This window comes from Leptopilina boulardi, unplaced genomic scaffold (genome assembly GCF_019393585.1).
Source record: "Leptopilina boulardi isolate dan_hultmark-lab unplaced genomic scaffold, ZJU_Lbou_2.1 LbouV2_70, whole genome shotgun sequence".
Taxonomy (NCBI): domain Eukaryota; kingdom Metazoa; phylum Arthropoda; class Insecta; order Hymenoptera; family Figitidae; genus Leptopilina; species Leptopilina boulardi.
In genome coordinates, this window is record NW_026138017.1 from 1,064,445 (window position 1) to 1,077,036 (window position 12,592).

Sequence of the window (12,592 nt, forward strand, 5' to 3'; positions counted from 1 at the left end):
CAAATGAAAAATATATATGAGAAATTTTATATGACACAGATTTTATATATAGGACATGTGTGGTCGAAAATTGTCGATACTGAATCAATTTAGATTAATTTTGAAAATGGTATCCCTGACCCTTCCTCTACCCCCCACCCACCCTTTTTCCACCCCCCGCCCCCCTCATGAAGAAACTTTTCCTCATTCTACCCCATTGCATATAGTCTCTTACGACGAAACGTAATCATTTGCAATCTCGCGTAGAACCGCTTTGAAACTTCCACGAAGGAATTTATTAAACTTTGACTAAGTCGCTTTACAAAGTTTCGCGAAGAGATGGGACGAGGGAAACGGGAGGACAGGGGAAGATAGAAAGAACTTGCTTTCTCGAGGAAATAAAAGTTAATGGAGTTCTCTATCCATCTCTCTCTCTCTCTCTCTCTCTCTCTCTCTCTCTCTCTCTCTCTCTCTCTCTCTCTCTCTCTCTCTCTCTCTCTCTCTTTTCTTCTCTCTCTACCTTTTTTCTTCATTTTTTTCTTTATTCTTTTCTTTTTTCTTCTCCCATCTCTCTCTCTCTCTCTCTGTATCCTTTTTCTCCCCCCACTCTCTTTTTTTCTCTCCCTCTTTTTTTTATGTCTGTTACTATATTTCTCTTCTCTGTCACTCTCGTTTCTATTTTGCTCTTTTTCTTTATCTCTTTTCCGTTAGTTCTTTTCTTTAATTTTGTTGTTTGCTTTTCTTTTTTTCTTTTCTATTTTTTTTTCTTACTTTATTTAATTCTTTTAACCGTAATTTATTAATTTAATTTTTTAATTATTTTTTAATTTATTACACAGTTGTAATTAGATATCCATTATTGTTAATAATTATTGGTTCGAATATAATTTATTTGATTCACGAAAATAATTAATAATAATAGTAATAATAATAAAAATAATAGTAATAATAATAATAATAAATAATTCAAGTATGTAAAAAATTTTAATAATAGTCAAATAACGGATTATTTAAAATCGAATAAATTTTTTACACGTGTGAAATTAATTACTAATTAATAAATAATTTTGAATAATGAAACAAAATTTATGCTATAGAGCCTCAATGTATATTTAATATTTTTCTATAAAAATTAATTTCACCATTAAATTAATTAATATAAAAAAATTCCCCAGATAAAATATATTGGTAATTATTTTTTAAACACTGGATAACTAGTTTCTGAATATACTATATATATATAAAAAATTGCGCGCAAACGTTGTAACTACATGATGAAGGAACAAGAAAATTTTCATTATGTTATGAAACTTTTTAGTTGTAAAACTTTGGGAAATCATGGCAAGACTTTTTTACTGTCTTTAATTTATGAGAAAGCTCACACTTTGCCTTTACGTCATAAAACTTTTGTTATCTGTTCTTAAAACTTTTAGAACGTCTACATCATCAGCTGTAATGTTTACTCGGAATTTCTGAACCTCATAATCTTCATTTTTATTTAGATTAACGCTTGGGCATCGTACAAAAAAAAAACTGGTTATCTCTCTAGGATTTTACACCTTACTTTTTTTTAATACCTTTATTTTTATAAAGAATTTTTTCTTACCATATATGCTAAAAACTTTTTTTCTATTGAAAAAAATTTTGATTTTTTGGAGAATATTTAGGAATTTGTTTTTAATTAAATTATTATTATTTTTTTTTAACATAACTTTTGAAAAATTAATTTTTAAACCCAAGTGTAATTGTAAAATATTATTTATTTATCGAGATCTATTTTTTTAAAATAATAAAATCAAAAAATTAATTTTTATTATTTTAAAAAATAGATCTCGAAAAATAAAAAATATTTTACAATTACACTTGGGTTCAAAAATTAATTTTTCAAAAGTTATGTTAAAACTGATTCGCTCCATTGACTTCAATGCATTGCATGCTTTACAACCAGCCACCATTTTGAAAAGTGACGTCACGCTACGTCATAAGTTAGACTGCCTTATATATACAGAAATAAAAGGAAAATTTTTTATTTTTGAATTATTTTGCAAATAAATAAAAGTTTGGTACGTTTGGAGGAATAATAATTAATAATAATGATTATATTTTACCTTAATTTTAACCTGTCGAGAAATAAACGGTTTACATTTCTCACCCTTCAATTCGCTAAACCTCCTTTTTGATTATATCTCCCCATCACACCTTTAATGTATATATGTATAAACATGTATATATGTATAGGTATATATATATATTCACTAGCAGTAAAATGTCGTGCCTGAAGGTATGTCGAGTTCTGCGATGTAATTACGCAATTACTTTACCATAACGTGCATCAGTATATATATACCATTAATGTTATAATTATACAATCGATGTACAGCTACTTTAAGTGGAGGTTCCATTCGATTTTAAACGTATCTTTTCATATAAAATTACACCCCCTATATATGTATCCATTGACGTGAAAATTGCTCACAATAAGCTGACGATTTCAGATACAGTTTTCTTTTTTTTGGTAACGTAAACAAATTTTTTTTTATTGAATTTAAAGGGGAATGTAACTCAGCATCCGCTGGACCAATCAAATAGTGCGCCATACATTTTTTGATCGAAACTTTTCCCTTATTTTTTTGGTGGTGTTCCGGAGCAAATATCTCGCAAATTTAATTTTTCGACAATTTTTCAAAAATTATTTTGAATGTAACTCAGCATCCGTTGGACCAATCAAAAAGTGCGCCATACATTTTTTGTTCAGAACTTTCTTCTAATCACTATGGCGGTATTCCCGAAAGATTATCTAGCGAATTTAATTTTTTAAAAATTTTTCCAAATTATTTTTGAGTGTAGCTCAGCATCCGCTGGACCAATCAAAAAGTGCGCCATACATTTTTTGTTCGAGACTCCCGGGTTAAGACTTTGGCGGTATTATTGATCAATTATCTCGCAAATTTAATTTTTCAAAATTTTTTCCGTTGTTGATTTGAGTGTAGCTCAGCATCCGCTGGACCAATCAAACAGTGCGCCATACATTTTTTGTTCGAGACTCCCGGGTTAAGACTTTGGCGGTATTCCCGTCCAATTATCTCGCAAATTTAATTTTTCGAAATTTTTTAAAAAATTTATCTGAGTGTAGCTCAGCATCCGCTGGACCAATCAAAAAGTGCGCCATACATTTTTTGTTTAGAACATTTTGACTATTTTTTGGTGGTATTCCCGAGTCATTATCTGGCAAATTTTTTTTTTCAAAATTTTTTTCCCAGTTTTAGTGAGTGTAGCGCAGCATCCGCTGAACCAATCAAAAAGTGCGCCATACATTTTTTGTTCGAGACTCCCGGGTTAAGACTTTGGCGGTATTCCCGATCAATTATCTCGCAAATTTAATGTTTCGAAATTTTTTTAAAAATTTATCTGAGTGTAGCTCAGCATCCGCTGGACCAATCTAATAGTGCGCCATACATTTTTTGTTCGAAACTTTTTACCTATTTTATTGGTGGTATTCCGGAGCGGTTATCTCGCGAATTAAATTTTTCAAAATTTTTTCAAAAATTATTTTGAGTATAGCTCAGCATCCGCTGGACCAATCAAAAAGTGAGCTATACATTTTTTGTTCATAACTTTCTTCTAATCACTATGGCGGTATTCCCGAACGATTATCTAGCGAATTTAATTTTTCGAAAATTTTTCGAATCATTAATTGAGTGTAGCTCAGCATCCGCTGGACCAATTAAAAAGTGTGCCATACATTTTTTGTTCGAGACTTTTTGATTATTTTATTGGTGGTATTCCCGACCGATAATCTCGCAAATTTAAATTTTTGTAATTTTTTCCAAATTTGTTTTTTACTGTAGCTCAGCATCCGCTAGACCAATCAAAAAGTGCGCCATACATTTTTTGTTCCAGACTTTTTGCTCAATTTTTTGGCATTATTCTTGAGTCATTATCTGGCAAATTTTTTTTTTCAAAATTTTTTTCCCAGTTTTAGTGAGTGTAGCTCAGCATCCGCTAGACCAATCTAAAAGTGCGCCATACATTTTTTGTTCGAGACTCCCGGGTTAAGACTTTGGCGGTACTCCCGATTAATTATCTCGAAAATTTAATTTTTCGAAATTTTTTAAAAAATTTATCTGAGTGTAGCTCAGCATCCGCAGGACCAATCTAAAAGTACGCCATACATTTTTTGTTCAGAACTTTCTTCTAATCACTTTAGCGGTATTCCCGAACGATTATCTAGCGAATTTAATTTTTCGAAAATTTTTCGAATCTTTAATTGAGTGTAGCTCAGCATCCGCTGGACCAATCTAAAAGTGCACCATACATTTTTTGTTCAGAACTTTCTTCTAATCACTTTGGCGGTATTCTCGAACGATTATCTCGGGAGTTTAATTTTTCAAAATTATTTTGAATGTAGCTCAGCATCCGTTAGACCAATCAAAAAGTGCGCCATACATTTTTTGTTCGAGACTCCCGGGTTAAGACTCTGGCGGTATTCCCGATCAATCATCTCGCAAATTTAATCTTTCAAAATTTTTTAAAAAATTTATCTGAGTGTAGCTCAGCATCCGCTGGACCAATCAAAAAGAACGCAATACATTTTTTGTTCGAGACTTTTTGCTCAATTTTTTGGCATTATTCTCGAGTCATTATCTGGCAAATTTTTTTTTCCAAAATTTTTCCCCAGTTTTAGTGAGTGCAGCTCAGCATCCGCTAGACCAATCTAAAAGTGCGCCATACATTTTTTGTTCGAGACTCCCGGGTTAAGACTTTGGCGGTATTCCCGTCCAATTATATCGCAAATTTAATTTTTCGAAATTTTTTAAAAAATTTATCTGAGTGTAGCGCAGCATCCGCTGAACCAATCAAAAAGTGCGCCATACATTTTTTGTTCGAGACTCCCGGGTTAAGACTTTGGCGGTATTCCAGATCAATTATCTCGCAAATTTAATTTTTCGAAATTTTTTAAAAAAATTAATCTGAGTGTAGCTCAGCATCCGCTGGACCAATCAAAAAGTGCGCTATACATTTTTTGTTCGAGACTCCCGGGTTAAGACTTTGGCAATATTCCCGTCCAATTATCTCGCAAATTTAATTTTTCGAAATTTTTTTAAAAATTTATCTGAGTGTAGCTCAGCATCCGCTGGACCAATCGAAAAGTGCGCCATACATTTTTTGTTCGAGACTCCCGGGTTAAGACTTTGGCGGTATTCCCGTCCAATTATCTCGCAAATTTAATTTTTCGAAATTTTTTAAGAAATATATCTGAGTGTAGCTCAGCATCCGCTGGACCAATCTAAAAGTACGCCATACATTTTTTGTTCAGAACTTTCTTCTAATCACTTTAGCGGTATTCCCGAACGATTATCTAGCGAATTTAATTTTTCGAAAATTTTTCGAATCTTTAATTGAGTGTAGCTCAGCATCTGCTGGACCAATCAAAAAGTGCGCCATACATTTTTTGTTCGAGACACCCGGGTTAAGACTTTGGCGGTATTATTGATCAATTATCTCGCAAATTTAATTTTTAAAATTTTTTAAAAAATTTATCTGAGTGTAGCTCAGCATCCGCTGAACCAATCAAAAAGTGCGCCATACATTTTTTGTTCGAGACTCCCGGGTTAAGACTTTGGCAATATTCCCGTCCAATTATCTCGCAAATTTAATTTTTCGAAATTTTTTTAAAAATTTATCTGAGTGTAGCTCAGCATCCGCTGGACCAATCAAAAAGTGCGCCATACATTTTTTGTTCGAGACTCCCGGGTTAAGACTTTGGCGGTATTCCAGATCAATTATCTCGCAAATTTAATTTTTCGAAATTTTTTAAAAAATTTATCTGAGTGTAGCTCAGCATCCGCTGGACCAATCAAAAAGTGCGCTATACATTTTTTGTTCGAGACTCCCGGGTTAAGACTTTGGCAATATTCCCGTCCAATTATCTCGCAAATTTAATTTTTCGAAATTTTTTTAAAAATTTATCTGAGTGTAGCTCAGCATCCGCTGGACCAATCGAAAAGTGCGCCATACATTTTTTGTTCGAGACTCCCGGGTTAAGACTTTGGCGGTATTCCCGTCCAATTATCTCGCAAATTTAATTTTTCGAAATTTTTTAAGAAATATATCTGAGTGTAGCTCAGCATCCGCTGGACCAATCTAAAAGTACGCCATACATTTTTTGTTCAGAACTTTCTTCTAATCACTTTAGCGGTATTCCCGAACGATTATCTAGCGAATTTAATTTTTCGAAAATTTTTCGAATCTTTAATTGAGTGTAGCTCAGCATCTGCTGGACCAATCAAAAAGTGCGCCATACATTTTTTGTTCGAGACACCCGGGTTAAGACTTTGGCGGTATTATTGATCAATTATCTCGCAAATTTAATTTTTAAAATTTTTTAAAAAATTTATCTGAGTGTAGCTCAGCATCCGCTGAACCAATCAAAAAGTGCGCCATACATTTTTTGTTCGAGACTCCCGGGTTAAGACTTTGGCGGTATTCCCGTCTAATTATCTCGCAAATTTAATTTTTCGAAAGTTTTTAAAAAATTTATCTGAGTGTAGCTCAGCATCCGCTGGACCAATTAAAAAGTGCGCCATACATTTTTTGTTCAGAACTTTCTTCTAATCACTTTGGCGGTATTCTCGAACGATTATCTCGGGAGTTTAATTTTTCAAAATTATTTTGAATGTAGCTCAGCATCCGTTAGACCAATCAAAAAGTGCGCCATACATTTTTTGTTCGAGACTCCTGGGTTAAGACTCTGGCGGTATTCCCGTCCAATTATCTCGCAAATTTAATTTTTCGAAATTTTTTAAAAAATTTATCTGAGTGTAGCTCAGCATCCGCTGGACCAATCAAAAAGAACGCAATACATTTTTTGTTCGAGACTTTTTGCTCAATTTTTTGGCATTATTCTCGAGTCATTATCTGGCAAATTTTTTTTTCCAAAATTTTTCCCCAGTTTTAGTGAGTGTAGCTCAGCATCCGCTGGACCAATCAAAAAGTGCGCCATACATTTTTTGTTCGAGACTTTTTCCTCATTTTTTTAGGGGTATTACCGAACGATTATCTTGAAAATTTAATTTTTGGAATATTTTTTTTCAACATTATTTGAATGTAGCGCAGCATCCGCTGGACCAATCAAAATGTTTTTCTTTAGTATTTCCGTACTTTAATCTAGTACTTCTCTACTATTTCTCTATTTTTTTCTAGTTTTCTTTAGTATTTGTGTAGTTTAATCTATTTTTTTTCTAGTATGTCCCTACTTTTTATCTAGTTTTCCTCTAGTTTTGTTTAGTATTTCGGTAGTTTCATCTATTTTTTATCTAGTTCTTCTCTAGTTTTTATATAGGTACATTTAGTTTTCATTTTATTTTTTCATATAATTCTTCAAAATCATATAAAAAATAATTCAGAAATGTTTTTTCAAATTCTTTAATATATTTATTAAAATTGAACGAAAAAAAAATATTGAAAATACAAAATATGCGAATATTTAATACATTGATATGAAATGTATGCAATTATAATGATTGTAATAATATGTAATAATATGTATAAGTGTATTTTAACACTACATAATATAATTTCCAGTAGTGTCTAAAGAGCAATTGGCTTCTATATATGTATTCGTGTTCGTTATTATATGCTGATTACCATGTAGCTATAGGTACGAATCATGTCATTAATTTTGTCATCCATATATCACTTCACAGTGAATTGGTACACACACAAGTCCTTTATAACATTTCTCAGTGAACAATTGATACGTGTTAGAAAACATAGAAATTGTATGTATGTATATATATATATTTATTTATAATGTTATTTATTTACCTTCTTTCTAACATTCTTTGATTAAGCAATACCTTCGCGATTTCTGCATTTCATGATTGTTATTATTATTAAAAGCGAAGTGGCATTTAACAAAGTATCGATAGTTAACTTCACGATTTAATACTTTGAATTATAGTCCTTTTATATTTTCTGTGTTTTATAATAATGTTAAATAAACCCTTGATTATTTATTGAATGTTAGAGCAATTATTAAAATTTTTAAATTAAATTCAAATTAAAAATTTTTTAATCGAATAATTTAAATAAAAAAAAAAAATATATTTGTTTTATTTTTACTTTTAGGATATATAAGTAGAAAATTATTCCCTTCCACTATATAATAGAGAGAGAAACGGGCGCGAGAGTAATATTTCTATAAATATTAAATGAATTCCATTTGCAACAAGAAAATAAAGCATTTTTTTTTTTTTTGTTGAGCTTTATTTTCGTGGAGTTTTATAACATACACAGAGATCTCGTTAGTCAAAACTTTTTACGATTCTTTTCAGTTCGCACGATCGCATATGCATAGTTTTCGTATATTGTATACATATATATATTGAGTGGGAGGGAGACGATTTATATCTGTCGATAAAAGTTTTCTCTGCAAATGGAATATTTAAACTGCATTGGACTCGAACTCATTTGATTACAGGGGAATAGAAATGTGGCTTTTCTCCCAATGCATAACGAACCAAATCGCAGGTGCGTTTGTTGCATTGCGCAATGACACGTCTCGCGTCGTCGTCGTTTCTCTCTCTCTCTCTCTCTTTCTCTCTCTCTTTCCTATGAGACTCGTTCTATTATAAATCAACTTGGCAAACGCGATTTATCTTAATTCTATCTACAAGTTGGTGTGCCATATAGTGCCGCGCATCACACACACACACATATATACTTATATTTATATATATAATGTTTATATTTATACATATATATCCATACATACATTTTACGTAGAAATAATTTAGTTTGATTCCTCTCAAATTCAACTCGAATATGAATTTATCCTTGATACAGAATTTTCCTCGATTTGTTCGAGAAATTCGATTACAGTGTAAGCTGCTTTTTCATCGAATTAGAATTCGATGGATATTGGATATCGTATATATATATACACGCAAGGAAAGATAGATTTAAAATATGATACATTTTCAAGATTTCAGAAAATATGTTTTATCGTAAATGTAATTTTTTTATTTTAGTTTTTTTTAATAATATATTTTTTCTATAAAAAATGTTATCTACTTCATTTTGAGTCAAGTTTTGGATTGCAAATTTAAAACTAGTAAAATCCTTTTATTAGTGGTAAAAAAATAGTTAAGGACAGAAAAAGTAGAAATTTTTTTTAACTATTTCAGTGGAAAAAGATGGTTTTAGTCAGACATTGTGGTTTCAAATCTTGTATAATTTTAGTCAGTGTTTGATTAGACGATAATTTACAAATTTCCTATTTCCACTGTTATTGCAAGTAGTAAAAGTTTTGTTTTAGTCAGACGAAAATAGTATTTATTATCAGTAGTAAAAGAACGTTTTGAGTCAGACAAATTTTTCACATTCCTATTTGCTTGTTGGTAAAATTATACTTAATTTTTTTTTTGGAGGGTGTTTCGTTATCAGTAGTAAAAAATAGTTTAAGTCAGACAAAGTGGTTTAAATTTTTCTTGTTTATATACAGCTAGTATTAAAAAATTAATTCGGTCAGAAAAAAAAAATTTTTAAATCTCTCTCTTTTTATTGTCAGTAGTAAATGTCATTTTTAGTCGGACAAAAAAAATTTATCCAATTTTTTTTTATAAAGTTTAATTGTATTTTTATTATTCAGTAGTAAAAGGCAGTTTGCGTCAGAAATGGTGTAAATTGTTATTATTTCAATAATGAGTAGTAAAAGTTTATCTTAGTCAGACAAAAATGGATAAATTTTGTATTATATTAAATTATTTTTTTGTGTTTTCTTTTTTAAATGTAAATTGTTTCCTCTCTTGTATTGCTTTTGATAAATTGACCAAAAAAAAAAAAAAAATAAGTGTGCCAGAGAAAGAAAAAAAAGAAATTAGATAATGTAAATTTTGTTTCGATTATTGTCGAATTATTCATGGTCAATCGATTTTCGATGATCAAAAATGCCTGAGGGGATATAGATTTTTTTTTGTTAAAAAGGTCAACGTACTATATACACTGAAAAAAAACGTATTTTTATTCTAATAATCATAATTACTTGATTATTATAAAAATAAATAAATTTTCTTCTAATTGAAAAAATGACAAAAAATAATAAAATTTGTCAAAAAATTGATATAATTTAGAAAAAAAAAACAAATTTAAAAAGTCGAGGGGTGTAATTTAGAATATTTTTTTTTCAAATTTTTTTGTAAAGAATATATATATCTAGTTGCGATATGGGCAGTTTAACTTTTGGCCGCATCATAAATTAACAGTCTCGCTAAATTGGACATGAATTTCGCATGAGACGCGTTCCATTATTCAAGGTTCTTTGAAAGAACAGCCCATTCTTTTATACTAACTAGCATACACTCTTCTAATATGTTCAGAGAGAGAAAAAAAAACGAAAGATAAAAAATAAATAAAAATTGACAAAAAAAATCCGTTCAATTATAAAACAATATAATAAAAAAAAAAAATAAAAATTTGTAAAATTTTATAATTTTTCTTAAATTTAATTTATGTTTCATTGTAATTTTTTTTTCAAAAAATTATTTTTTATCTCTCGATATGAAAAAAAATTCTGCTATGAATTAATTAGTTTTCCCTTCAAAAAAAAAAAAAAAAAAAAAAAAAAAAAAGAAAAGAAAAAAGAGAATGTGTATATTGAATAAGAAAAAAAAAACAACGAAAGTGTAGTTGAAGAACTATGCTCCATCATGGTTCGCATAAAACCGAACGACCTCGAAATAAAAAAAGCGTCATAAAAGGGGCGTTACTGTTTCCCCATTGAAAAAAAGACCCTTTGTTGATATTGCATGTTATCGTTCGAACATTGAACACCTTAACAATAAATTTTTTAAAAAGAGAATTGCACGTTAAACTTCTTTATATATTCAAATCCTTCCATTAAAATTCGACGATTTCTCTTATCTTTTTCGTATGGAAATGAAAAAAAAAAAAAAAAAAAACCTTTTCTTTTTTTTCACGCCAATTTAAATTGAAATTTTAATTAAAGAAAAATACAAATACGTTAATAATAAATTAAATAAATTATTTGGCACTTTTTTTTAAGATTTTGAAAAATTATATTTTATAATTTAGGGGGGTGGGGGGATGATTTTTTAAATAAACTGCTTTTTTGACATCGTGGGAATTATGTAATTACTATAACTAGAATTGTGAAATATTACATGAATTATGTATAAATACATGGAAAGTGCCACACTCTTAGAGACACGATGGGAAAGATAAAGAGAGAGAGAGAGAGAGAAAGAGAAAAAAAAGAAACAATGGCGACACATTCGCATATAGAAAGGATTCCCTCAGGTTTATCATTCTCATCTTCATTATTGTTACAAGGCTGTCGAGATCATGCCTTTTCTATATAAACATTTTTTGCCATTTAATTTCAACAAAAAAAAAATATTCAATTTTTCATAAAATTAATTTATTATTCGCCATAAGTCATGACAAAATATTTTATTCAACCAATCGTGAAACGTGACTAAGATACAAATCGTATTTTTTATTAATTTCATTTTGCTTATTTTTCATTTATTTATTATTTTTAATTAATATATTTTTTTTAATATTACTTTTTTGTATTTTATTTTTTATTTATCTTTATTTTTTTTACCTTTTTTTATTTTATTTACTAATTTTTTTTTTAACAATGAATGAAAAATAAGTTTAGGAAATAAAGTTGGTGAAAAATTTTTAGAGTAAAAATGAGGAAGAAAATTAAATGAGGATATAAAAAAAATTGAGCAAAAAAAGAGAATTGAAAAAAAAAGAAAATCCTTGACACCCAAAGGAGGAAAAAGAGAAATTCTGATTTATGCAAATGGTGTATATATATATATATAAAGAGTACCGTAACGATTTCAAATCCGTAAGATTTAATTGGACGTATAAGAAAGCTGCCAGTAGATTTGCTCTTGCTACCGACAGAGTGATCTATAGATCAGTTCTGGGTTAACGATTCACTCACGCGACCGATCTGTATATGTACCACATATACATATATATATAGCATCGTCTAACTTATCTTAACGGATCAGCTAGTTCATATACGAGTAACTCACGGTTTCTGATCTAAGCGAAGATTATTCTCAAACCGAGACGGAAGTTACCTGTTATACACTATAACAATTACGTGGTGAATGAAAAATCATTTTTTTTCTAATTTCCAAATATTAAATCGAATTAAGATTCATTTTTTTTTTGTAAATTTCTCACATATAATTTTTTGTGGTACATACTGAGAAATTTTTTAACTCTCTTTTGCATTACGTTGAGAATTTGTTCACTAATTTAAATTAATAGAAATTTTCACTAATTTTTAGTAAAATATTTGATTTAGTATTTTTTTTTTTTTAATTAAAATTTTAGTGAAAAATGACTAATAATTAGTGGAAATTTTCACTATTTTTTTTATTAGTAAAATATTAGTAATTAGTAAAATTTTTGTTTTTAACTAAAATTTAAGTGAAAAATTAGAAATTTCAACTAAAATTTAAAGTAGTGAACGAATTTTCATTAATTCAAATTTAGGGAATTTATATTTATTTGTGACCCACTTGGAAAAATTCCCCGGAAAATGCCCCCTGGAGATTCCATC

General features: G+C 29.4%; 2 protein-coding genes across 4 annotated transcripts in view; one reads left to right on the forward strand and one right to left on the reverse strand.

Annotated features, from left to right (window-relative positions):
• Nucleotides 1–12,592, reverse strand: part of LOC127290520 (TOX high mobility group box family member 3-like) — a 228,154-nt gene that overhangs the window by 127,321 nt on the left and 88,241 nt on the right. The gene's annotated exons all lie outside the window — the stretch shown is intronic.
• The window catches only part of LOC127290524 (odorant receptor Or2-like), a 169,461-nt gene that overhangs the window by 18,394 nt on the left and 138,475 nt on the right, over nucleotides 1–12,592 (forward strand). The gene's annotated exons all lie outside the window — the stretch shown is intronic.